The 27,537-nt window shown below is 38.1% G+C and overlaps 1 long non-coding RNA gene and 1 pseudogene across 11 annotated transcripts in view; one reads left to right on the plus strand and one right to left on the minus strand.

Annotated features, from left to right (window-relative positions):
* Window positions 1-27,537, minus strand: part of LOC105496129 (uncharacterized) — a 563,517-nt gene that overhangs the window by 504,604 nt on the left and 31,376 nt on the right. The window lies entirely within an intron of this gene.
* Window positions 6,470-8,778, plus strand: LOC112429341 (ras-related protein Rab-1A-like; annotated as a pseudogene).

Here is a 27,537-nt window from a genome sequence, read left to right on the forward strand (position 1 = left end):
ACCACTCCCCTTCAACATACTACTGGAAGTCCTAGCCAGAGCAATCAGACAAGAGAAAGAAATAAAAGGCAACCAAATCATTAAAGAGGAAGTCAAATTGTCCCTGTTTGTTGATGATATGATCACTCACCTTGAAAATCCTAAAGATTTCCAGAAAGCTCCTAGAACTAATGAAAGAGTTCAGAGAAGTTTCTGGATACAAGATTAATGTACACAAATCAGTAGCTCTTCTATACACCAACAGCGATCAAGTGGAGAATCAAATCACGAACTCTATCCCTTTTACAACAGCTGCAAGAAAAAAAAAATACTTAGTAGTATGCCTAACCAAGGAGGGAAAAGATCTCTACAAGGAAAACTACAAAACACTGTGAAAGAAATCACAGATGACACAAATGGAAACACATCCCAATCTCATGGATGCATAGAATAAATATTGTGAAAATGACCATACTGCCAAAAGCAATATACAAATTCAGTGCAATCCCCATGAAAATGCCACCATCATTCTTCACCGAATTAGCAAGAAACAATTCCAGAATTCATATGAAACCAAAAAAGAGCCTACATCGCCAAAGTAAGACTAAGCAAAAAGAGTACAAAATCCGGAGGCATTACATCACCTGATTTCAAAGTATACTATAATGACATAGTCACCAAAACAGCATGGTACTGGTATAGAAACAGGCACACTGATCAATGGAACAGAATAGAGAACCCAGAAATAAACCCAAATACTTATAGCCGACTGATCTTTGACCAAGCAAACAGAAACATAAAATGAGGAAAGGACACCCTTTTCCACAAATGGTGCTGGGATAATTGGCTAGCCACATGTAGGAGAATGAAACTGGATCCTCATCTCTTACCTTACACAAAAATCAACTCAAGATGGATTAAGGACTTAAATCTAAGACCTAAAACTATAAAAATTCTAGAAGATAACATTAGAAAAACTCTTCTAGACATTGGCTTAGGCAAGAATTTCATGACCAAAAACCAAAAAGCAAATGCAATAAAAACAAAGATAAATAACTGGGATCTAATTAAAAGAGCTTTTGCATAGCAAAGGGATCAGTTAGCAGAATAAATAAACAACCCACAGAGTGGGAGAAAATCTTCACAATCTACTCATCTGACAAAGGACTAATATCCAGAATCTACTACAAATTCAAACAGTAAGAAAAAAACAAACAATCCCATGAAAAAGGGGGCTAAGGACAGGAATAGACAATTCTTAACAGATGATATACAAATGGCCAACAAACATATGAAAAAAGCCGAACATTATGAATTATCTGGAAAATAGAAATTAAAACCACAATGCGATACCACCTTACTCCTTCAAGAATGGCCATATCAAAAAATTGAAAAAACGGTAGATGTTGGCTTGGATGCAGTGAAGAGGGAACACCTCTATGCTGCTGGTGGAAATGTAAACTAGTACAATCTTTATGGAAAACAATGTGAAGATTCCTTAAAGAACTACAAGTAGAACTACCATTTGATCAAGCAATCCCACTACTGGGTATCTACCCAGACAAAAAGAGATCATTATATGAAAAAAGATACTTGCATATGCATGTTTATAGCAGCACAATTCGCAATTGCAAAATCATGGAACTAACCCAAATGCCTATAAATCAATGAGTGGATAAAGAAACTGGTATATTTATACAAATGGAATACTATTGAGCCATAAAAAGGAATGAATTGACTGCATTTGCAGTGACCTGAATGAGACTGGAGACTATTATTCTCAGTGATGTAACTCAGGAATGGAAAACCAAACATCATATGTTTCACTGATATGTGGGAGCTAAGCTATAAGGATGCAAAAGCATAAGAATGATACAATAGACTTTGGGGACTTGGGGGGAAGGGTAGGCAGGAGGTGAGGGATAAAAGACTACAAATGTGGTGCAGTGTGTAATGCTCAAGTGGTGGGTGCACCAAAATCTCACATCACAACTAAAGAACTTACTCATGTAACCAAATACCACCTGTATCTCAATAACTTATGGCAAAATATAAAATAAATTAAATTAAAATAAATAATTACTGCTAATAAGCTAAAAAAGTCTCTAATGCTATAAAAGGGGTTAGATGTAATGTGTGTGATTCAATGAGAACTGAGACTAGTCATAATTTCAGAAGATAGATCTGGGATCAGTAGAATGCTAAAGTTCCTAATATGAAAGCTTTTTATAAACAGCTAAATATACCTTGGGAAACCCAGTCTCTTTTCTCACTACTCACTTTCCATGCCCACAAATGGACAGAGGATGGAGATGCTGCAGCCAGGAGCTAGCATGATACAGAGACCCCATTTAGAGGACCTGCAGCCAGAAAAGATATTCCTATGTTCATAGAGAATTAGTAGCAAATATTTTATACATGGGAGAATATGGGAGAAAATAACACTCATTAGCAATGCAATGCATTAGAATTATTCTAATGTGAACTTTAAACATTTTCAGATTATATTTTTAAAATTAGTAAATAGTAGAAAGAGCATGAATTATGAAAGCAATACTTCTGCCTGAAAACCCATGACAAGAATGATATGGAGTAAAAGAAGAAAGTTGGCAAAATCTGGACAATACAGCAAAGAAAGTCATTCTGGGCTGGGGCAGAGGTAACCTGGTTGAGCATTTCCACTGATTTTTTCAGTAGGAATAAACTGGAAGTTAATATCAGAACTCCGATATGGGATTGATAAATGTAAAGTCTGCTAAAGCAAATGCGTTAGTAAAACATGTTAAACTTCTGGTACTTGTCGCAGTTGTGGTCATTCTCCACAAATCTTTTCTGTTATTTTCAAAATGTAAATAATCATTATAGGAAGCTTGGTAGACAACTATCCAAACTGTGTAGCTTGAGATTCTGGTCAATACACAGCGGGAAAAAACAAACAAACAAAATAAAACAAAGGATAGAATTGGAAAAAAAAAAAAAAAATGCTTCCCAGAATGTCGGTTTCTGACTCAAGTTAGAATACGTTTAGTAAAGTATCAATCACACTTTAAAAAACTCCAGTAAAGGACATTTCAGACCATGACTTTAGAAGATATTGTTTTTAGGCCGGGCGCGGTGGCTCAAGCCTGTAATCCCAGCACTTTGGGAGGCCGAGGCGGGTGGATCACGAGGTCAGGAGATCGAGACTATCCTGGCTAACATGGTGAAACCCCGTCTCTACTAAAAATACAAAAAAAACTAGCCGGGCGTGGTGGCAGGCGCCTGTAGTCTCAGCTACTTGGGAGGCTGAGGCGGGAGAATGGCGTGAACCCGGGAGGCGGAGCTTGCAGTGAGCCGAGATCACGCCACTGCACTCCAGCCTGGGAGACACAGCGAGACTCCGTCTCAAAAAAAAAAGAAGATATTGTTTTTAAAATGGCATTTCTGGGTGAGTTAGTACATTATCTGACACTTCTTTAAACAAGATAAATCAAAAATCTATTCAATCACAGTGTTCAACAGTCAATGGTTTCTAATGGCCCCTGGAGCACTGAAAATGCTGTTTATAAACCTAATGCACATTTCTAATTCATTGACACATCCATGTAATAGGATAGATGTAGAACTTAACTGGGGTTCTGCATAATGGTGCCTCAGTTATACTTCCACATATAACAGCGCTCTTACTGATCCTGAAAGCCTGAAACATATTTCATGATATATCAGTTCTCTCCAATTACCTACCCAGATGCTCTGAAAACCTCAGAGGTTTTCAAAATGAAAGTTATTTTAAAGCAATTTATTTTGTAAAGATACACATCTCTTAGAATTTTTTTTTTAATCTGTCACTTGCAAGAAAATTTACAATTTGAGAAAGACTGAGAGTCACCTTTTAAAAGTTTCACACCACTGAAGGTTAATTAACCTTGTGCCATGCATATGATGGAATTGTAAACAGATAAGCACTTTCTGCCTTGAATGAAGCCAACCTCTCTGGAGTAATTGGACACCATGTGACCAGGAGCTCACAGACCACTCTGTGGTGGACTACAGTGTCAGCTGCATGTGGCAGATGACCACTAGAAGGATACAGTCTCAGCCCCAGATGAGAAACAGCCTTTTAGAATGCTGATAGTTTTTTTTTAATTAAACTAACTTCTCTAGGAAATAATTATGTAGAATCAATAACTTTAAATTAAAGAATAAAGGTCGTGAGCAAAATTCTACAAAGGAAACTCCTGCCACCCCATTGCTTTGTAAAACATTTTTATTTTAGGATATTTTGGGGTGGACATGAGATAGTGAGTGGAGAAAGGATACACATTTAAAATTCAATTGTCCTATCCCTTGCTGCAGGGTTCTGAACTTTCTAAGAACACTTTCTAAATATAGGAAGATTTGATATGTTTATAACTACATACTTCCTAGGGAGAAAGTATAAGGTTAATTACACTCTCAAAAAAATTAATATTCCGCAAATGTCAATAATCACTGCAATGTGTGGCTAATTTGTGATTTCAAGGTTTGCAAAGTGTAATTCTGCTCAATGAGAAAGACTATTAAAAAAAAAACAAAAACAGAAAGACATGCTTATGATCAATGTGACACAGGCACTTGGTCCCAGAAAAATGTGCTCATCTTGTAGATCAACTACATATTTCAGGTTTCTGCAGGTGTGGATAGTAAGAGTTTTGAGGTTATGTCAGAGGCAAGCCCACGGCCAGACATTCCTTTTCTAAGTACAGGGTAACAACAGAGCAGTACCCTTATGCCCTGAGAGATTCTCCAACAAAATGCCTTTCACAAGCATGGGGCCACAGCTCTGAGCAGAGCAATCTCATTGACTCAACTCTTCAGATAGTAGAAAACATTTTCTGGTTGTCTTTCCTCATGCAACTCATGGATCCTCAAAAGCAATTTTTGAGCACTTAATGAGATTATTGATGGGGAATTGTTTGGAAAAGTTGAAAGTTCTAAAGAAATGTCAACAATCAGTCCACCAGGTAGATGGTAAAAACAGAAGGTTTACATTGCACAGAACGAGGCTCAAATTTCACCTCAGCCTCTTACTTAATGTGTGAACCTGGGTTCCTTAAATTTCCACTTCCTCATCTTCAAAATAAGTCTCACAGCTTCCTTGTCATGCTTCCAGACTTATTTAATAAATAACCATTTGTATTAGTGCTCTTCATATAAATGGACTTTCTACCTTTTCTGCAATGACCTGTTCTGCATTGAAGCCAGTAATCAACCACCCAGAGGCCTAGAAGTCAGGCTTCCCTGAGCCAATAGGCTTACATGTGACCATTCATCAGAAAACAATGGACAGGCAGAAGAGGACAGGAAGAAAATAATGCTATAGATACACTTAAAAGTTACACCCATTTAGAATAGCTAGGCTAAGAATGAAATCTTCTTTCATAATAGTGAGTTTAAAAACCATCATTCTTAGCAAACTATCACAAGAACAGAAAACCAAACACTGCATGTTCTCACTCATAGGTGGGAACTGAACAATGAGATCACTCGGACTCGGGAAGGGGAAAATTTGCTTTCATTTATGAACACCAGACTAATAGATGCCCTTACAAAAATAGTATTGGACATTTAAAAACTATTACAGCTTTTGTTAATGAACTCAGGATTCTTTGTATAGCAGAGACAACACTGTGCCAGCCTAATAGGGAGCCAGTTAGAAGGCAAGTCTCATTCTTGCTCTATTCAGTCCAACCCAAGCATAGATGGAGGTAGGGGGCTTTGCCTTACACGCACACAACCTAGACTCCACTCTATCTCAGGTGGCTTGGAAAGTCCAGAGATATTAAAGAGTAATAAACATTCTCTTAAGTATTCATCCATTCCAAAATATTTCTTGAGCATTCACCGTATGTGAGACACTGCTCCATATGTTTGGATACATTTGTGAATAAAGCAGAAATCCCTTCCTCTGTGGAGCTTGTAATCTATTAGAGGGAGAGAAACAATAAACAACAGACTTAATACATGAGTAAAGCAAATGATTTGTTAGAGTATGGAAAGTGTTATGGGAAACAGAACAAGGTGAGCAGGGTAGGAGGGGGTCAGGCATGGGTTGGGGCTGGGCTGTAATTTCAGGCAGGACAGTGAAGATCTCTTTGAGAAGTCACATTTGAGAAAAGCCAGGTGAATTTCTGGGGGAAGAACCCCTCTATGCATGAGAAACAGCCAGTGCAAAGGCAATGTGCCTGGGATTCCCAAGGAAGAGCAAGAAGCCAGTGTGACTACAGTATAATGAGCAAGGAGGAAGCTGTAGGCAATGAGGTCAGAGAAGTAGAAAAGGCTGAACCTTTAGGACCCTGTAGGCCACTGGAATGGACTTGTGACTCAGACAGCATCCCTGCAAATCTTACGGCACAAATGGGTCCAAATACCTCTGCATAATCAGTAGTGACCCTCTGGGACTGATGTGGAAGGATAGCCTCACTTGAACAGACATGAAGTATAACAAATACAGGTCTTCTGTAGACAAGACATGACTGGACGTTTCACAAGACCAGCTAGGTGTCTGGATTCTGGTGCTGCTCCTACACAGCCTGTTCCTCCCGGAACCTGGTCACTGGTCTCACCAGCCCAGAGAATCCCTTCTAATCTCAGCAGTGGGGAAGAAGCTGGCTGTTTCTCATGAGGTTTTTTTTCTATGCATCAAGCTCTCTCCTCTTTCCCCATCTTCAGGTATAGGTTTTGTGAAACTCAGACGGCAAAATATTGACTCAGGACTTTTTTTCCCCTATTTCCCTGTGTTACCCCATCTCCAAATAAGTGAAGACAATAAATGCAGAACATCTGGCTAAGTAGAGAAAGGGAAGAGCCACAGGTTAGAAATATATATCAATAACTAAAGACTCACCAATTAATATTTTTCAACACTCTCTCTATTAGTCAGGGTTCTCTAGAGGGACAGGACTAATAGGATAGATGGATATAGAAAAGGGAGTTTATTAAGGAGTATTGACTCACGAGATAACAAGGTGAAGTTCCACAATAAGCCATCTGCAAGCCGAGGAGCAAGGGAGCCAGTCTGAATCCCAAAACCTCAAAAGTAGAGAAGCCAACAGTACAGTCTGCAGTCTGTGGCCAAAGGACCGAGAGCCCCTGGCAAACCACTGGTGTAAGTCCAAGAGTCCAAAAGCTGAAGAACTTGGAGTCTGATGTTAGAGGGCAGGAAGCACCCAGCATGGGAGAACGATGAAGGCCAGAAGACTCAGCAAGTCTAGTCCTTCCACATTCCTCTGTCTCCTTTATTCTAGCTGTGCTGGCAGCTGATTAGATGATGCCCACCCAGATTGAGGGTGGATCTGCCTTTCCCAGTCCACTGACTCAAATGTTAATCTCCTTTGGCAACACACTCACTGATACACCCAAGAACAATACTTTGCATGCTTCAATCCAATCAAGTTAACACTCAAAATTAATCATCACAAGCTCCAATCCTACTTGTTTCAGACTAAGCACTTGGTCAACGAACATTTACTGAGCACTTTTCATGAGCCAAGAAATTTGCTAAGTGTGAAGAGACAGCTAAGATGGGAGCTTAATCCCTACTACCCAGGACACACAGGCTGGTAGAAAACGAAGACAGGTAACACCAAGAAACAGCCATGTAAATGTCAGAGAATAAAATGGAGCATGCACACACAGAACCTTGTCTCATGAAGACAGCATGGGGTAAGGTGCACTGACAGCTTAATTTTTCCCTCTCCAGGGACTGCTAGTGCTGCTTATAGGGGTGAAGAGAAAGAGAAGAGATTTAAGAAAGAGGCACTTAGGCAGTTCTAACCAAAATAGAAAAGTGCTATATTTTCACCACTAAAGTGTGGAATATCACATTTCTCAGGGACTCAGATCTGTGACATGAATAAGCTCTCTTTATGCTCTAAATGGAGACTAAAAAAATTGTTTTTTCATGAAACTCTTTCAACATGCATCTATCTAGTGCAAATTTTGCTCCTAAAGTGAGGAAGAAATCGATAAGGAATTGAAAAGTCAGTTAAGATTTTGAATTTTTGGGTGGAAGCAATAGCTGAGTGGCGACAGCTGCCAGTTGATTGTATTGTAGGGGATAGAGTGGGGAAAGATGTTTGCTCTCCCAGAACAGCCTATCTTAATCCTTTCCTTCGGTTACCCATGGCCTAGAGTCACGTGGCACAGGTAGCAGCTGCAATGCCATCACCAGCAGAAATCTCTAATATGGTTAATTATTCAAGTTACTTCTGATTGGCAACTCTGGAGCTAGAAAGTCTTGCTTCCTTCTTAGGTTTGCAGGTGAAACGTGTGATACATATACAGAAAACTACATCCAGCACAGTAAGTGTGGATTTCAAAATAAGAAATGTAATATTACATGGCAAAATAATCAAGCTTCAACTAGGGGACACAACAGGCCAGGAAAGACTTTGATCACCTCCAGTTATTACACAGGAGCCCAAGGCATCATAGTTGTGTATGATATGACAGATCAGTAGTCCTTCAATAATGTTAAATAGTCATTGCAGGAAATTGATCACTATGCCAGTGAAAATGTCAACAAATTGTTGGTAGGAAACAAATGTGATTGGCCCACAAAGAAAGTAGACTACACAACAACAAAGGAATTTGCTGATTCTCTTGGAATTCCATTTTTGGAAACCCATTTGCTGAGAACACAGCAAATGTAGAACAGACTTTCATGAAAATAGCAACTGATATTAAAAAGCAAATGGGACTAGGGCAACAGCTGGTGATGCAAAGAAGTCTAATTTTAAAATTTACACCACTTTGGTCAAGGAGTCAGGTGAAAGTTGATGCTAAAATTTGCTTCCATCCTTTTCTCATGACAATAAATTTGCAATCTAAACCCAAGTGAAAAAAACAAAATTGTGTGAATTTTACTGTATGTAGCTGCACTATAACAGATTCTTATCATATCCACAAATGTCAGAGGTTGTAAATAGTCAATACGGACTTTTTTTAAATTACCTTGACTCAAGATAGCTAATTTCAGTTTCAGAAAAGTTTGATACTTTTGTGTGCTGCTTTATAAAATACTGTATGTAATCCTTGCCACTTTCCTGGTACCAGACTATGTCCCATCATTTCTTTTGTAAAGTTAGAATATATATTTTTTGATGTTTACATTGGCATGTTTAGATGTCAGCGTTAATCTTCTGAAGTTCAGCCATTTTATATTAAACAGCAAAAGCAGTCTGTCATTTCCATGTATACAGATGTTACACGTAAGATTTGATTTGCTAGTTCTTTCTTGTAGTTATAAATGGAAAGATTATACCATTTAATTAATGGTTTCTTTATACCCTGCATATAATTTGTGGATGCAGGATGTTATGATTTGTTGCATATGACATACAAAACAACTAAAGATATGTTTAACAAATAATGTACTTATAATGGGATCTAATTAAACCAAAGAACTTCTGCTCAGGAAAATAAACTATCAACAGAGTGAATAGACAACCAACAAAATGGGAGAAAACTTCTGCAAACTATGCATCTGACAAAGGTCTTATATCCAGCATCTATAAGGACCTTAAACAAATTTACAAAAAAAAAACCACATTAAAAAGTAGGCAAAGGACATAAACAGACATTTTTCAAAAGAGGATATGTATGATGCCAATAAGCACATGAAAAAAAGCTCAACATCACTAATCATTAGAGGAATGCAAATCAAAACCACAATGAGATACCATCTCACACCAGTCAGAATGACCATTACCAAAAAGTCAAAAAATAACAGATGCTGACAAGTTTGGAAAGAAAAAGGAATGCTTATACACTGTCGGTGGGGTATAAATTAGTTCAGCCGTTGTGGAAAGCAGTGTGACAATCCTCAAGGACCTAAAGACAGAACTACCATTCAATCCAGCAATCCCATTACTGTGTATATATCCAAAGGAATATAAATCATTCTATCATAAAGACGCACGTGTATGTCCACTGCAGCACTATTCACATATATAGGGCAGAATTCAATATTTGCTTTCTAGATAAAATACCCAATAAATGACCTAAAGAGGTTTTGATGCTGTTTATGGATTTAACCAACCTTAGTAGTTCTGGGAGCTCCAACTGTATGGAACATAAGTTTAGGATGTATGCTATCTGATCTTTCTGAACACCATTCGTTAATCAACAGTTCACCAATGCATCTGTGGTAGAGGTAGAAAGCAGCACACTTTTCCTAATTAGCAAATAGACTAACTTGTGTGCGAATGTTTTCCTTTCATGCTTTCTGTAAAATTCAACTATTTTATCCTTCACAATTGTATTCCTTATATTGGAGGAGAGTTTAAGCACTGAGGCAGAAAGCAGGAAATTTGATTGCCCTAAGTTTAGAAATTATACCCCTAAAAATTAACTGAAAACATAAATACTGTGTGGTAATGATAAATGAAGAAAACGTATTTATTTCAGTGAAATTTTGCATGTATAAAGATTTTGTTAAATAGAACTTTCAAGATCCTAGGGGTTTTGTGTGTGGAAAAAGTAATCTTCTGTTAATACCAGCATTTTTAAGGTGACTGAGGTCAAAGTTGTTTCCTTAGGTTGAAGTGGCAACCAAAACATTCTTCACATAAAGGGTTGTGATACATCTGCTGGCAACACAATTTATTGTAGGGTCCTTAATTTAATTTTTAAAAATGTAAGCTAAAACAAGCCAAAAATTAATAGGTTTTTACATTTTTCACTAAGAGACAACTGAAATACATGGTAAAAAACAAGTGGTAAGATTACTGTAAAATAAAATGTACAAAATAAACATTAAATTTTCTTTTCTTTTCTTTTCTTTTTCTTTTTTTTTCTTTTTTTGAGACAGAGTCTCACTGTATTGCCCAGGCTGGAGTGCAGTGGCATGATCTCTGCTCACTGCAACCTCCACTTCCTGGGTTAAAGTGATTCTCCTGCCTCAGCCTTCCAAGTAGAAGCGATTACAGGTACCCACAACCATGCCTGGCTAATTTTTGCATTTTTAGTAGAGATGGGTTTTCACCAGACTGGTCTTGAACTCCTGGCCCCAAGTGACCCACCCACCTTGGCTTCCCCAAGTGCTGTGATTACAGGCATGAGCCACAGTGCCTAGCCTTAATTTTCCATCTAAGAGAATTTCACAACAAAATTGTAGTTTACTTTGTAAAAGGAAAAAGAAAAATATTTGGTGGAAGAATATACACAGGAAGTAGAAAACTGTCAACAGAAACGCCAGGAGAACATCAGCACCCTTGTCAGCTCTTTGGAATTTAAGCCATCACTATCTCAAAGGCCAAGATTCTATACTTCTAGGGTTCATCATATACATATTTATTTATTTTTTTTTATTTTTTCATAAGTTATTGGGGTACAGGTGGTATTTGGTTACATAGGTAAGTTCTTTAGTGCTGATTTATGAGATTTTGATGCACCCATCACTCAAGCAGTATACACTGCACATATTTGTAGTCTTTTACCCTCACCCTGCTCTCACTCTTCCCCTTAAGTCCCTAAAGTCCACTGTATCATTCTTATGCCTTTGCATCCTCATAGATAAGCTGCCACATATCAGTAAGAACATACGATGTTTGGTTTTCCATTTCTGAGCTACCTCACATAGAATAATAATCTCCAGTCTCATCCAGGTCACTGCAAATGCCATTAACTCATTCCCTTTTATGGCTGCATTGCATTCCATTGTGTATATATAATATATACATTATATTATATATTATACATTATATATGTTATATTATATATTATACATTATATATGTTATATTATATATTATATGTCTATATTTTATATATATAATATAAAGTATATCACATTGATATATAATTATATATTATATATATAATTGTGCTGGCAACACAATTTATTGTAGGGTCCTTAATTTAAAAAAATGTAAGCTAAAACAAGCCAAAAATTAATAGGTTTTAATTAATAGGGTTTATTAACAAAATATTATAATAGATAATATATAATTATATATCAACATATTTTATATTATATATTTTATATTTTATAATAATTATATATCAATATATTTTATATTATATATTATATCATGTATAATTATTATATATCACAGTTATTAATATATAATCTATATATAATATATAGACAGAGATATATATAATATATGACATATATTATATATATATTGCAATTGTGAATTGTGCTGCTGTAAACATACGTGTGCAAGTGTCTTTTTCGAATAATGACTTCTTTTCCTCTGGGTAGATACTCAGTAGTGGGATTGGTAGATCAAATGGTAGTTCTACTTGTAGTTCTTTAAGGAATCTCCCTACTGTTTTCCATAGTGGCTGCAGTAGTTTACATTCCCATCAGCAACGTAGAAGTACTCCCTGCTCACCACATTTACACTAACATCTACTATTTTTTTTATTTTTTGGTAACAGCCATTCTTGTAGGAGTAAGGTGGTATGCCATTGTGGTTTTGATTTCCACTTCCCTGTTCATTAGTGATGTTGAGCATTTTTCACGTTTGTTGGCCATTTGTACATCTTTGGTTAAGAATTGTCTATTCATGTCCTTAGCTCACTTTTTGATGGGATTTTTTTTTTTTTTTTTTTTTTTTTTTTTACTGATTTGTTTGAATTTGTTGTAGGTTCTGGATATTAGTCCTTTGTCAGATGTATAGATTGTGAAGGTTTTCTCCCACTCTGTGGGTTGTCTGTTTACTCCACTGACTGTTCCTTTTACCGTGCAAAAGCTCTTTTGTTTAATTAGGTCCCAGCTATTTATCTGTTTTTATTACATTAGTTTTTGGGATCTTGGTCATGAAATCCTTGCCTAAGCCAATGTCTAGAAGGGTTTTTCTGTTATCTTCTAGAATTTTTATAGTTTCAGGTCTTAGATTTAAGTCCTTAATCCATATTGAGTTGATTTTTGTAAGGTGAGAGTTGAGGATCCAGTTTCATTCTCCTACATGTCCCTAGCCAATTATCCCAGAACCACTTGTGGAAAAGGGTGTCTTTTCCCCCATTTATGTTTTGTTTGCTTTGTTGGAGATCAGTTGGTTGTAAGTATTTGGGTTTATTTCTGGGTTCTCTATGCTGTTCCATTGGTCAATGTGCCTATTTCTATACCAGTACCATGCTGTTTTGGTGACTATGACCTTATACTATAGTTTGAAATCAGGTAATGTGATGCCTCCAGATTTGTTCTTTTTGCTTAGTTTTGCTTTGGCTATGTAGGCTCTTTGTTGGTTCCATATGAATTTTAGAATAATTATGTGAAGAATGATGGTGTTATTTTGATGGGGATTGCATTGAATTTGTATATTGCTTTTGACAGTATGGTCATTTTCACAATATTGATTCTACACATCCATGAGAATGGGATGTGTTTCCATTTGTTTATGTTGTCTATGATTTCTTTCAGCAGTGTTTTGTAGTTTTCCTTGTAGACGTCTTTGTATTCCTTGGTTAGGTTTTTAATACGTATTTTATTTTTTATTTTTTTGCAGTTATTGTAAAAGGGTTTGGGTTCTTGATTTGATTCTCCACTCAGTCACTAGTGGTGTATAGAAGAGCTACCAATTTGTGTACATTAATCTTGTATCAGAAAACTTTGCTGAATTCTTATTCAAGGTAAACAATCATATTGGCAGCAAACAGTGACGATTTGACTTCCTCTTTACTGATTTGGATGCCTTTTCTTTCTTTCTCTTGTCTGATTGCTCTGGCTAGAACTTCCAATACTGTGTTGAAGAAGTGTGGTGAGAGTAGGTATCCTGGTCTTTTTCCAGTTCTCAGAGAGAATACATTCAACTTTTCCCCATTCAGTATTATATTGGCTGTGAATTTGTCGTAGATGGCTTTTATGACACTGAGGAATGTCCCTTGTATGCCAATTTTGCTGAGAATTTTAATCATAAAGGAATGCTGGAGTTTGTTGAAAGCTTTTTCTATATCTATTGAAATGATGTGATTTTTGTTTTTAATTGTGTTTACACGGTGTATCACAACTATTGACTTGCCTGTGTTAAACCATCCCTGCATTTCTGGTATGAAACCCACTTGATCGTGGTGCACTATCTTTTTGATATATTGTTGGATTCAGTTAGCTACTAGACTGTTAAGGATTTTAACATCTGTATTCATCAATGATATTGGTCTGTAGTATTCACTTTCGGCTATGTCCTTTCCTGGTTTTGGTATTAGGGTGATGCTTGTTTCATATAATGAATTAGAGAGGATTCTTTCTTTCTCTATCTTTTGGAATAGTGTCAAAAGGATTGGTATTAATGCTTCTTTGAATGTCTGGTAGAATTCTGCTGTGAATCCATCCAGTCCAGGGCTTATTTTGTTGGTAATTTTTATTACTATTTCAATCTCACTGCTTATTATGGTCTGTATAGGACATCTAATTCTTCCTTATTTAAGCTAGGAGGTTTGTATTTTTCAAGGAATGTATCCATTTCCTCTAGGTTTTCTAATTTATGTGCATAAAGGTGCTCATAGTAGCCTTGAATGATCTTTTACATTTCAATGGTGTCAGTTGTAATATCTCTGTTGCATTTCTTAGTGGGGTTATTTGGATTTCCTTCTTTTCTTGGTTCATCTTGCCAATGGTCTACCAATTTTATTTATCTTTTCAAAGAATCAGCTTTTTGTTTATATTTTGTGGTTTTTTGTTTGTTTCAACTTCATTTAGTTCTGCTCTGATCTTGGTTGTTTCCTTTCTTCTGCTGGGTTTGGGTTTGGTTTTCTCTTTTTTCTCTAGTTCCTTCAGGTGTGACCTTAGAGTGTCAGTTTGTGCTCTTTCAGTCTTTTTCATGCAGCCCTTTAGGGCTATGAACTTTCCTCTTAGTGTTGTCTTTGCTGTATCTCAGAGGTTTGGATTGGTTGTATCATGATTGTCGTTCAGTTCAAAGAACTTTTTAATTTTCATCTTGATTCAGTTTTTGATGAAATGCTCATTCAGGAGCAGATTATTTAATTTCCATGTATTTTCATGGTTTTGAAGGTTCCTTTTGGAGTTGATTTTCAGTTTTATTCCACTGTGGTCTAAGAGAGTGCTTGATACAATTTCAATTTTCTTAAATTTATTAAGGCTTGTTTTATGGTCTATCATATGGCCTATCCTGAGAAAGTTTCATGTGCTGTTGAATAGAATGTGTATTCTGCAGTTGTTGGATGAAGTGTTCTGTATATATCTGTTAAGTTCATTTGTTCCAAAGTGTAGTTTAAATCTATTGTTTCTTTGTTGACTTTGGTGCATATATGTTAGGAGTATATTTTCCTGTTGGACAAAGTCTTTTACCATTATATATTTGTCCCTTTTAACTGCTGTTGCTTTAAAGTTTGTTTTCTCTAATATGAGAATAGCTATCCCTGTTCATTTTTGGTGTCCATTTGCATGAAATACCTTTCCCCATCCCTATGCTTTAAGTTTATATGAGTTCTTATGTGTTAGGAGAGTCTCTTGAAGGCAGCAGATAGTTGGTTGATATGTTCTTATCCATTGTTCTGTGCTGTATCTTTTAAGTGGAGCACATAGGACATGTACATTTATTGTTAGTATTGAAATGTGAGGTCCTGTTGCATTCATCGTACTCTTTGTTGCCTGTGTACTTTGGTGTTTATGTTTTTGTTTTGCTTTTAACTTGTAATGGAGAATTTTCTCAGCAATTTTTTTGTCTGGAAAAGATCATATCTTTCTTTCATATATGATGTTTAGTCTCGCTGGATACAAAATTCTTGGGTGATAATTGTTTTGGTTAAGGAGGCTGAAGATAGCCCCAATCCCTTCTAGCTTGTAGTGTTTCTGCTGAGAAATCCATTAATCTTATAGGTTTTCCTTTATAGGTTACCTGGTGCTTCTGTCTCAGAACCCTTAAGATTCTTTTCTTCGTCTGAACTTCGGATAATCTAATGACAACATGCCTAGGTGAAGATCTTTCTGTGAATTTTCCAGGTGTTCTTTGTGCTTCTTGTATTTGGATGTCTATGTCTCCAGCAAGGTCGGGCAAGTTTTCTTCAGTTATTCCCCCAAATATGTTTTCCAAGCTTGTAGAATTCTCTTTTTCCTCAGGAACACCGATTATTCTTAGGTTTGGTCATTTAACATAATTCCCAACTTCTTGTATGCTTTGTTCTTATTTTTTCTTTGTCTTTGTTTTATTGGGTTAATTCAAAGACCTTGTCTTTGAGCTCTGAATTTCTTGCTTCTACTTGTTCAATTTCATTGCTGAGACTGTCCAGAGTATTTCACATTTTTAAAAATGTGTCCAAAGTTTCCCAAAGTTTTGTTTTTACTTTAAACTAGCTATTACCTTGAATATTTCTCCCCTCACTTTTTGTATCTTTTTTTTTATTTCCTTGCACTGGGTTTCACCTTTCTCTGGTCCCTCTCAGATTAGCTTAATAACTAGCCCTAACTGGTGTGGTAAGGCAATAGTTCTGTTTCCCATCTATGTGACCCATGCCACCCCTCCCTGACTCCTACACAGAGATGCCTGCTTTCTTCCTCCCCTTCCTTCTTACTGGTCCAAAACATCGCTATCTTTGCTAATGAATTTTCCTAAAGTATAATATTTAAGTACTGAATTATTATCAGGCAACTCCTTTGGTTTTAGTTATCTTCCCCTACAGTAAGCTACCACCTCTACTTGGCAACTGAGGACTTGCTGTACGATGCTGCAGCTCTCTGCTTTTCTCGTATGACTTCCTGTCTCTTGGCCGATGAGTCTCAGCCAAAAAAAAAATCTTTCCCTTTTCTGCATTGATAAGATAAAGGGTATAAACTTTTTTCTTGGGAAAAGGCACTTTCTGACTGGAGTCTGATCTGAAAATAAACTTTCATTGAATACCCTAACCCTCTCCTTGGAAATAGGTGCTTGGTGCCTTACTGCTAATCATGTAATTTTTGATATCTGGGTGGTTGCTTGGAGATACAGGGAGCCTTATGAAAAACACTCTAAGAGGGCACAGGGGGAAGCATTTAAATCAGCTTTGTAGGATCAGCTAAGTATGTCCCAAGAGAAGAATCTTGAGCTGAGTTTTGAGAAATGGGAATGTGCTTTCATTAGAAGGTTATGAGACCAAAAAATAATAATAACTGAAATGTAAAAAGCTTCCAAGACTGCTGAAAGATGTTAGTGAGTGGTCAGACATCAAATAAGAAAAGTAAATAATACAATAATATAATACAGCAGGAATTTATAAGCTGTATTTGTGTTGTGATAACTACGCAGATGGTTAAAGATTTGAGGAAGAAGTGAGGGGATGACCAAAAAGATGGAGTTTATCCAGAGAGCAGGTTGGTTATACATGCTGAAATTCCATCATTTTAAAAGTTTTATTTGAAAAGCAAAAGGAGGATTTTGTGTGTGTGTGTGTGTGTGTGTGTGTGTGTGTGTGTATACACACACACACATATATATATATATATTTGGAAAACATAGTGTTGAAAAATTTATTCTTGGGCTTTAAAAAAATACAGCACAGTGGTAAGCCATAGAGATATTTACTCTGTGAATATTGTACTGTGAAAAGGAATTCATATCTCTACACCCTGAATTCTTGTTCATTGTGACATTGTGGCTCTGTCATTCTTTGATTCTTCTGTGGAATATAAAACTCCTGAGCCCAAACACAAAGTGTGTGATTTTCAAGGAATGGGAAGGGAAGGCAGTGAACAGTCAGACTGAGATGTGTGTGGGTGGTTAGCACCTGGCACAGATTGTTCAGGCCAGTTTCCACTAGCCAAGGTATATTAGCAATGAATGCCCACCCCAATCTTCCTTCTCCCTCTGCTGTGACTTCATATTTAGTTAACATTTCAGATCTAATGTTAGCCAAAGACTCTCTAGGTTGTACTTGGCATTTCTATGAGCCAAGTTGTAGAGTCCATATGACAAGGAATTTGAACTTTCTTGAACAGTGAAGTTTCTCCTTGAAAAGATATGTTCTCACCTCACAGGAGGCCTTTTTTAAAAAATATGTACAACTGAAGTAACATCCATTTGATTCCTAAAATATGCCCTATAATCATCAGATCAGTGATGTTTCCTGAATACTAAAGGAATTTCTAAATAAAAAGAGATTCTGCTGAAAAGCCTTAAAAAATAAAAAACTATTTCTCAATGATAAAATTGAAAAATGAAGTGTCCTGCCTTTCTCCATCCGAAACAAATGCAAGGCACAGAACTTGGACTGGTATAAGGAATGTGTTATTTTCAGGAACATTAATCAAAATGCATTCTAAATGTCATCCTTGCCAAGTAAATATTAATGCACTTGAGTCTCCTCAGAGGCAATAGTGGTCTATTTCAGCTTGGTGCAATGTGATTATTCTTACCACAGTAATGTTAGTGCTGAACTTAGAAATCAATTAAATTGTAAGATTTACAGATGAGAAGGTAGATCCAGGTCTTCCTAGAATCCCAAAGTAGATTTTAGGACAAGGAACTTCAGTTCAACCCTGTTGTTCTACAGTTAAGGAAACCAGAAAGGCTTAGCAGCTTGCTTATGGTCACCAGCATGTTTTAGCTCCTTAGACCTTGTCTGTCTAATAGTAACACTTCTGGCCAAAAGTTAATTCAAACCATGGGACAGCTGGAACTAGACCCTGGTCTGGAGTTCTTTCTACCATTCTACACAAGACACAAAAGTAGAAGAATGTGAGACCTACCAGGAAAGTAAGAGTTCAGGAAGTCATGTGAGAATTCAACTTATGTTTATATTTCTAGTGATTTCCCTAATCAGACCCTGTTCTATTCTGAAACTACTTAAAGATTTAGCACCTGAAAAGGCAAATAAGCAGGAATAGTGTCTCCAGAAAACAACACTAAAGCCAATAGAGACAGCCAGGTTATCACTGAGCAATGACTCACGCAAGCCATGGGCCAAGCAAAGTGAGATGGTCTATGTGCAACACACACACACACACACACACACTAACACATGCACACACACCCTCAGGCCCTTGAGTAACTTTGCCCCAAAATCCCAGGTCACAGAGGTGTATGCTTGTTCACAAGGTGAGGAAGACCTGCCATCCCTTTGGGTCACAACAACATGGTTTGTCCCAACTCCACGAGCTCCACCACTGTTTGTTGTTACTCTAAGTAAATGTGCAGCTATTTTACAGAAGTTACAGAAGCAATACAAGTATTCCAAGCATTCTGTCTCATCTGGATCTTCCAGCTCCTTTACAAATCCCACATTATAAACATAACACAGTGAAAACAGTTCCCTTCCAGGTATTTTTCTATGGAAGAAACTCCTTGCATGCAAAGTTAATGAATTGCTTGAACAATTGAGTGAGCACTAATCAGAGTCTCAGAAAAAATAGAAAGCCATTCTCAACCAGAATAAGGGGAGAGAATATTTATATTTATATTCTCTATTATTTATTTTGTAGTCTTCATGTCTTACTTTATCGAACTAGCAAAGAGAATCAAGCATAACCCTGAGTCCATTAAGTGCTTAATAAATACTTAAAAATTGATGAAATTATTTATTGATATTCAGGTTAAAATTTCTTCAGATTATTTTTTATTTTATATGTTCAACTTTCATTTTAGATTCAGGGGATATAAGTACAGGTTTGTTACAGAGGTATATTGTGTCTCACTGGGGTTTGGGATATGACTGAACCTGTCACCCAGGTAGTGAGTCTAGTACCCAAACTTTACTTTTTAATCCTTGCCCCCCTCTCTCCTTCCTCTAGTAGTGTCCAGTATCTATTGTTACCATCTTCATGTCCATGAGTACCCAATGTTTAACTCCTACTTACAAGGGAGAACATGCAGTATTTCATTTTCTGTTCCTGCATTAATTCTCTTAGGATAATAGCCTCTAGCTGAATCCATGTTGTACAAAGGACATGATTTCATTTTTATGGCTACAGAGTATCCCATGATATGTATGTACCACATTTTCTTTATCCAATACACTGATGATGGTCACCTCACTGATTCCATAAGACTTTTTTATTATTTGTTCCCCAAAAAAGTTTTCAGTAAAAAGAAGCAAAAATAGGGAGAGTAAAAATCAGTAAAGATTCAATGTATTATATGTAGCAGTTATTATCAACTGCCCACCAAAGGTATCCTTCCTTTTTCCTGACTAATAAATTCTAATTTAATTTAGGATTCAGTGGAGATCATTTGATTTCCAGGAAGATGGTGGTCCTACTGCAGGGGATAAATCAGATCAAGCCAGACAGAACTCTCATGCCCTCTTGTCAGTAACTGTCCTAAGGGTGGGCATGTGGTCCCATGATAGATAACAGGATCTGAGGTGAAGTTTTCTGGGGGCTTCTGGGAAGGATTTTCATCTATCAAAAATCTGTACCCTCCTCCTCTTTCATGCTTAAGCTGCTGCCATTTGAGGACATGAGATTTGGAGTTGATGCCACAATCTTTGTGACAATAAGGCAAAAGACTTATCCAAATGTTTTGACATCATCATTAAACACTGAGCCAACCATGGAATAGGCTGCCTCTTAGTTCCTTGTTTACAGAAGAAAGACAAACACCAATTGTTTAAGCCATCTTAACTGGTGGATTCCACTAGTTGCAGCTGAGAGTATATTACTAATATAGTATGCCTTTCCTTTCCTTATTTGTACATGTATACTTTAAAATCTAATATAAACTTCCCAAAAAGAACAACTAATCAATGGTGATAATCACTTACTAGTTTAGATGATAAACTTTATGTTATAAATTGACATATATGAAAGTGTTAGCCATACCTAGATGTCTACCATGAAATGTAGGAGAAAACTTGAACCAGATTCAATAGAGGTAATTATTTGCTAATTCATTCATTCGACAAATATTTATCTGGTGTATCCTAGGTTAAGGAGCTATTGTAGGTACTGAAAAGAGTTGTGCACAGTCGGATAAATTCCTTTCCTTCATGAAGCTTACATTCTAGTGGGGCAGAGAGAAAATGAACATGAATATTAATACTGAGGAGAAAAACAGAATGACATGTAAGAGTAACTATAGTGATATCTTTAAATAAGGTAGCTGGGGAGGCTGAGACATAGGAGGATAAAAATCCAGCAGGCTGTTATCAATACAAAGGGATATCCAGAAGAATAATTATCAATAAACCCAATTGTTGAGGGTCAAAGAATGTCTCAGCTTATACTACAGTAACAAATTATCATAAAGTGCATGGCTAAAACAACAGGTGTTTATTTCTCCTGGTTCTGGCGGCTGGAAGTCTAACATCAAGGTGCGAACATGCTTGGATTCCTGATAAGGGCTCTCTTCCTGGTTATGTCTTCACAGAGATTTTCCCTTGGTGCATGCACAAGAGAAAGAGATCTTGTGTCTCTTTCTTTTCCTACTGAGGAAAGAAAAAGACCCTTTCACACTGTTTTATATTGTTTTACACTCAGTACCTGTTTTAAGGAAAAAAACAAGGAAGTAAAATAAAGACAGGCAGCCCAGCGCCAGGCCCAAAACCAGGCCTGGGCCTGCCTGGCCTAAACCCAGCAGTTAAAAATCAACTCATAACTTAGAAACTGATGTTATTCATAGACTCCAGACATTGTATAGAAGAACATTGTGAAACTCCCTGCCCTGTTCTGTTTCTCTCTGACTACCAGTGCATGAAACCCCTGTCACATATCCCCTAGATTGCTTAATTGATCATGACCCCTTCATGTGAAATCTTTAGTGTTTTGAGCCCTTAAAAGAGACAGAAATTGTGCAATTGGGGAGCTTGAATTTTAAGGCAGTAGCTTGCCGATACTCCCAGCTGAATAAAGCCCTTCCTTCTACAACTTGGTGTCTAAGAAGTTTTGTCTGCGGCTCGTCCTGCTACACTACAGAGGCATTAATCCCATTATGGAGTTCCACTCTCATGACCTAATCTAACCCTAATTACTTCCTAAAGACCCCACCTGCAAACACCTTCTCACCGAGGATTAGGGTTTCAATGTATGAATTTTTAGGGAACACATTCAGTCCATAGCAGAGACATTTGGGGCTGATTAAGGAAAAAGCACATGACCACAAGAGGCAGTAACCACAACAAGCCTTACCGGGTGGGATTTGGACGGGGTTGCAGGAGGAAGAATGTCTCTCACAGTAGGATTATTTCCAGAAGTTCTGGTGTAGGGATCCTACAGCTAGGTCATACCCCTGCACCATAAAGAAAACAGCAGGATGGCTAAGGAACTCCCAGGAGACAGGGGATCAGAGAGGTATATGGGTCAAGGTAATGTCACTCAGCAGCATGACAGAAACTCACTGGATCAGCTTGGGCCTTATAACTGCTAGGCCCTATGCTATAATAAATAACAGCCATCAGGTGAGGTTTTGCAGGGTACGCAAAGTGGGCAATTTCTAAATGACTAAAAAATATGCTGGTTTGAGATCAGTCTGAGTTTGGTGTCTGCAGACTTTTGAGCTAACAAGTCAGTCTTCAGTGAAGAAATAAACAACTTAGGCGTTTAACACAGAGGCCATCTTTAGCTCATTTATATAAAACCAACCTATTTTTTCCAGGGCAGGGCTGGTAAATCATAACTGAAACTTGCCATACAGCTTCTGAATAAAGCCAGGCATGCCTTAAGGAATAGTGTTTATCAACTAAAAGAGATAGAGACTTAAAAACTTTCCTGATGGTACAAGAAAACAAGATGAAGAAACATAAAATTGGCTAGCTTTTCAAGTTTTCTATTTAGCTACTAAAGGATGTGAGAAAACTGGTGGAAGTCAGGCACTTTCATCTCCAGATGTGGCAGAGACAGCATGTTTAAAGGAACAAATGTTTAATCCACAAAGTACAGTTTCAGCAAGGTTCTTAGAGAATTTTGCTTTTAATTAAGGCTTGGACACTAAGGAACAATAAGCAATGAAAACGACACCTTATCCAAGTGATTCCACTCAACACAGAGGTAAAAGGAACCTTGGAGATTATGTATCAGTGAGAAACTGAGGCTCGGAAAGGCATATGACTTGTCCAATCACACTGTTAATTAGGGAAAGCCTAACCTCCCACTCCTTGGATTCCCAGTCTAAGGCTTGTCCCTTTACGTTATGGCATTCCCCAGCAAACCTTTGTGGATTATACCATATAATCTACTGACTTCTTGGTTTAGAGAGGTTAAAGTGCATCAGGTGTCATTTTTGAATTGGAAATATTTCTAAAGAAAAACTTTAGATATTTAACTTCTATAAGATTTTTTCCAATGCTAACAATTAATATAGCGTTAATTTCTTAAGAACTATGGCTATATTTTTGAATATTTTTCGTAAATGCCCATTTTCTTGAAACAAGCAAGGATAGCTCAATTATCAGACAGACAGATGCTCTTCTGGAGGCCATTTAATAGCAAAACAGAGCTTTTGTTCTTAGCTTGAGAGTCTGGGACTAAGCACTCTGTAAGAACAAATATTTAAAAGACAACTAGAGCATGTGTTTCATGTTTTAATTTTCTCCTGACCACAAAGGAGCTCAAGGTAAACCATAAGACAATTCTCCACCTTTGAAAGTCAATCCTTAAAAATACAGATGTAAGCAGAATTCTATTAGAAGAATGCATTAATCTTTCTCATTACAGCGCAACTTCCTTTTGAAAGGTTTGATTTATTTTCACTGTTTATAGACACAAATCTCACATTGAGACCTTGGTCGTAAGACAGGACAGATCCTTCCAGCTCTAAATTACAGCAGATTAGTTAAGGCAGTTCTAGCAGCTATAAAGGTAAATCCCCAAAATCTCAATCCCTAACACAATCAAATTTACTCTAGTAAAATATAACAGGGCATGCAGTGGATGGTTTTTCACAAAGTGATACAGCAATCTAAAGATCCTTCCATTCACCATCCCCTGTAATGGACATCATCAAACTTTTGCCGTTAAGCAGAGCTAGAAATATTTTAGGTATAATGATCCAGCCCATTCCTGTTGAAACCACTCAAGTTTACTGTTGTCATTTGAAAATAGTCATAGATAATACCTAAATTAACAAGCACGACTATGTTTCAGGGTAAGTTTATTTATGAAAGCAGGTGGTAGATTGGATTTCACCCATAGGCTACAGTTTGCCAACCACCACCCTAGAACCTCAGAGTGCTTTGCTTCTAACCAACTGGAAAGGAAAGAGACAGCATAGATTGTGTGTGTATATGTGTGTGTACCAGGTGGATCTGGACCCGGCCTGGAAGAGGCAGACATAATGGGGCCAGACTTCGGTTACACAGCCATACAAAGCAGCAGAGGAAAATGTAGACTTGCTGCTTGCCAAGAGATATATACAAGTAATGACACTGTTAACACATAACAAGTATTCATGGTCCACCCTTCTGGTCACCAAATGTCTATTTTATACTTATCTCTTATCTATAGAACACATTTACCAGCACCCCCTATCCCCAGCTGAAAGGTACATCCAAAGCCCCATGAAGTCACCACAGCCAATTTCAAAGGCGAACTCTCCACTTGATGCAGTCTGTCAAGTCCAAAGGTGGCTCCTCGTAGCCTGGTAACTAGGATATAAAACAACTAATGATTTTAGAATGAAATATCAAGTTATCTTTCCACCTTTCACAAATATCCAATATGCAATAGTGAAGTAGGAACAGGATAATTATAATAAAATATTCTGTTCAAAACAGGAAAGACTATAAGGCACATAAGCAGCCCCTAGTCAATGGAAACAATGCAGTCCTGTCAAGTATCCTCTGTGAAGGAGGATATCCTCTGTGAAGGAGGATATCCTCTGTGAAGGATACCCAACCCTGGGGAGTTGTAAAGCACTTTGCTTACATACTGATTCTGCTACCTGGAAGGTACCTGTTTGTCCATTAGTTTCCACAGTCACAGATACTACCTTCTGAAAGTGTCTTCCTTGTTCATTAACCTCCAAGGTCATATCCGAAATGGACATTTGTAGGCTTTTTACAGCACATTCCCTGCCAAAGCTTCTTTTAAGATCTCTAAATGGTCCCAAACTTATAGCTGTTTTGTACTTACCCTGGCAATAGATTTCCCCCAATATTTTTCAGGCCAAAAGCCACTTCCAGTCAGTTGCAAGTGCCAATAACCACATCCAAAATTCTTTATCAGATGTAGTTTCTAAATTTGTTTTCCTTCCTAACGTCTTTATTTCATGCCCCTGTCTACCTGTCTCTTTCTTTCTCTCTCCCCACCCCTTTCTTTCAATTTTACTGTGGCTACATTGATGCTGTCTTGAAACAAGAGAATTTGATGGAATGGTAACACTGTTAATCTGAGTTATTGTGTTTTGCTGAGAGATTTTATTCATCTTTTCCAAACCAGCCTTTTAAGTCTTAAATCTCACTATTCAGAGTCCAGAGGTGTTGACTTTCTCCAACTTGTAAGGCCCTTGAAAAACTGAGAAATTCTCTGTTCCCTTGATCCTCTGCTCAAAAACTGGCCAAATCTTTGTCTCTTTATTATAATACTTTTCTCAAAATAGCAATAACAGTCAACATAATCACAGTGACTGTCATTCTGGTAAAGTTGATATAGGAATGCTGGGAAAGGAAGGGTATAGTCCCTTTAAATTATATGGAATGAGGGAAGGAAAGTGTGGGATAGAGAAGGCCATGGTCCCCACGAATCTAGCTGAGGACAGGCATTTCCTGCCCAAATGCTGCATTTCCCAAGACCACCCTAGCATGCCACACCCCCATCCTGGGCCTATAGAAACCCAAGAACCTAGCGAGCAGACACACAGGCGGCTGGACATTGTGAGGAACACATCACTGGAATAAGACATAAGCGGCTGGTCATCGAGAGGACATTGAGAGGAGCATGCCAGCAAAAGAGCACACCCATAGGGATGGGCATGCCAGCAGGCCACCGACCTGCTAGATGAGGTGGAGTTTGGCCAGGGCAGTTGGAGGAGACCTAAGGCATCTGAATGGCCCAACTGCAGGGGAAAACCATCTCCCATCTGGCTCCACATCAGCTGAGAGCTACTTCGATTCAATAAAACTTGGAACTCATTCTCCAAATCCACATGTGATCTGATTTTTCTACTACACCAAGGCAAAAACCCGGGCTACAGAAATCCCTCTGTCCTTGTGATAAGGAAGGGGTCTAATTGATCAGCTTATGATTATGGTTAACATAATCCACCCATAGGCAAACTAAAAGAGCATCCTGTAACAAACAACGACTGGGGCCTCAAGGCCTGTAAACATTCACCCCTAGACACTGCCATGGGGTGGGTTGAAGCCCCACAGCATGCACATCTGTATGCTCCCCTAAAGGTTTGAGCAGTGGGGCACTGAAGAAGTGAGCCACACCCCCATGGCATGCCCTGGGAGGGGGACAAAGGAGCCTTTCAACTGGGCCTCACCCCAGATCCAGGAAGGTGAGTGTGAATGAATGCAAAACTCTTGGGTCTGCCTCTCTTCCAAAACCCTGCCACCTCTCTCTTTCCTGTAAGAGTATCTGTTTCACTTCATGGAGTTTTAAACCTCCGCAACTGGGCCTGTCAAAACCCCCAGACTTTGTCCCTTTTCTCTCACAGGGTTTGAAATGGTTCTTATCTCTTTCTGTATAATGTTAACAGTTTTGCTACAGACTACAGGAATGTTACTAAGTAAAATGAGCGTTTGCCTCAGTCACCAAATGTACAGATCAGACCCATTTTTCCTATTAGGGCCATGTATGCCTCCATCTCAACCAACTGCAGGCATGCATGGCTCAGGACACCTCTTCTTACCCTTTCCCCTCCCAGCTTGGGTCCTAGGCATGCCCGCAGCAGGCAAAGGCTGCACCCAACAGACATGAAGGCAGGTGGGAGAAATCCACAGTGGTAGCCTAGATTCCACAGGGCTAATAGGTGGGCACTTCTTGCCTGCTATCCCATTGGAACCTTTCTTTCCCTGGCCAAGGAATTAAACCTGGTCTGAACCAGGAGAAAGATAAAAGGACTGGGTGGGGGCCCACTTGTACTAAACAAGGTGTTCTTCCCCAAGAATCTTCCCCTTTTTGCCCCTTATGCTGTTATTCTCTTTTTTTCCTTTTCTTAGTGAGAGGGCCCCCCTCCCAACTCTCTTTCTGATAGAGAAGTTAATGGAGGAAGGGACCCTTCTGGCTGAGAACTGCAAATTCAACAGGGCACATTTGAGATACTGCACATGTATATAAACAGCCTCTTAAATGCCTTTTCAGTCCCAAACTTCAGACAAAGGTCTTAGAAAGAAAAACCAGGTCTGAGGGATCCAAAACCAGGCAACAGGCACTATGTAAATGGGCAGGACAAATTCCTGCTGACTAAACCCTCCGCCCCATGGAAGGAGGCCATGCTCCATGGCATAAACAGGCCCAGGAAGTTTGCTGACAGCAGGAAGAAATGGAGGCATAGGTGAGGGTGGTTAATTCCTATTCTCCAGGTTTTCCCTGCTTCATGGGTACATACCGCAGTAGTATCTATGGCCGGGGATAAGGGGTGGAAAGTGAAAGAAGAACACTTGCTTTCTCTCTCCATCACACCCTGAGTTTTCACTGAAAGAAGGAAGGGAATAAGGGACACCTCTATACCCTGTCTTTCAGAATGGGCAGCCAGTTCTCTTCACCACTCCCAGTCTATAC

Source organism: Macaca nemestrina, chromosome 5, assembly GCF_043159975.1.
Source record: "Macaca nemestrina isolate mMacNem1 chromosome 5, mMacNem.hap1, whole genome shotgun sequence".
NCBI classification, from domain to species: domain Eukaryota; kingdom Metazoa; phylum Chordata; class Mammalia; order Primates; family Cercopithecidae; genus Macaca; species Macaca nemestrina.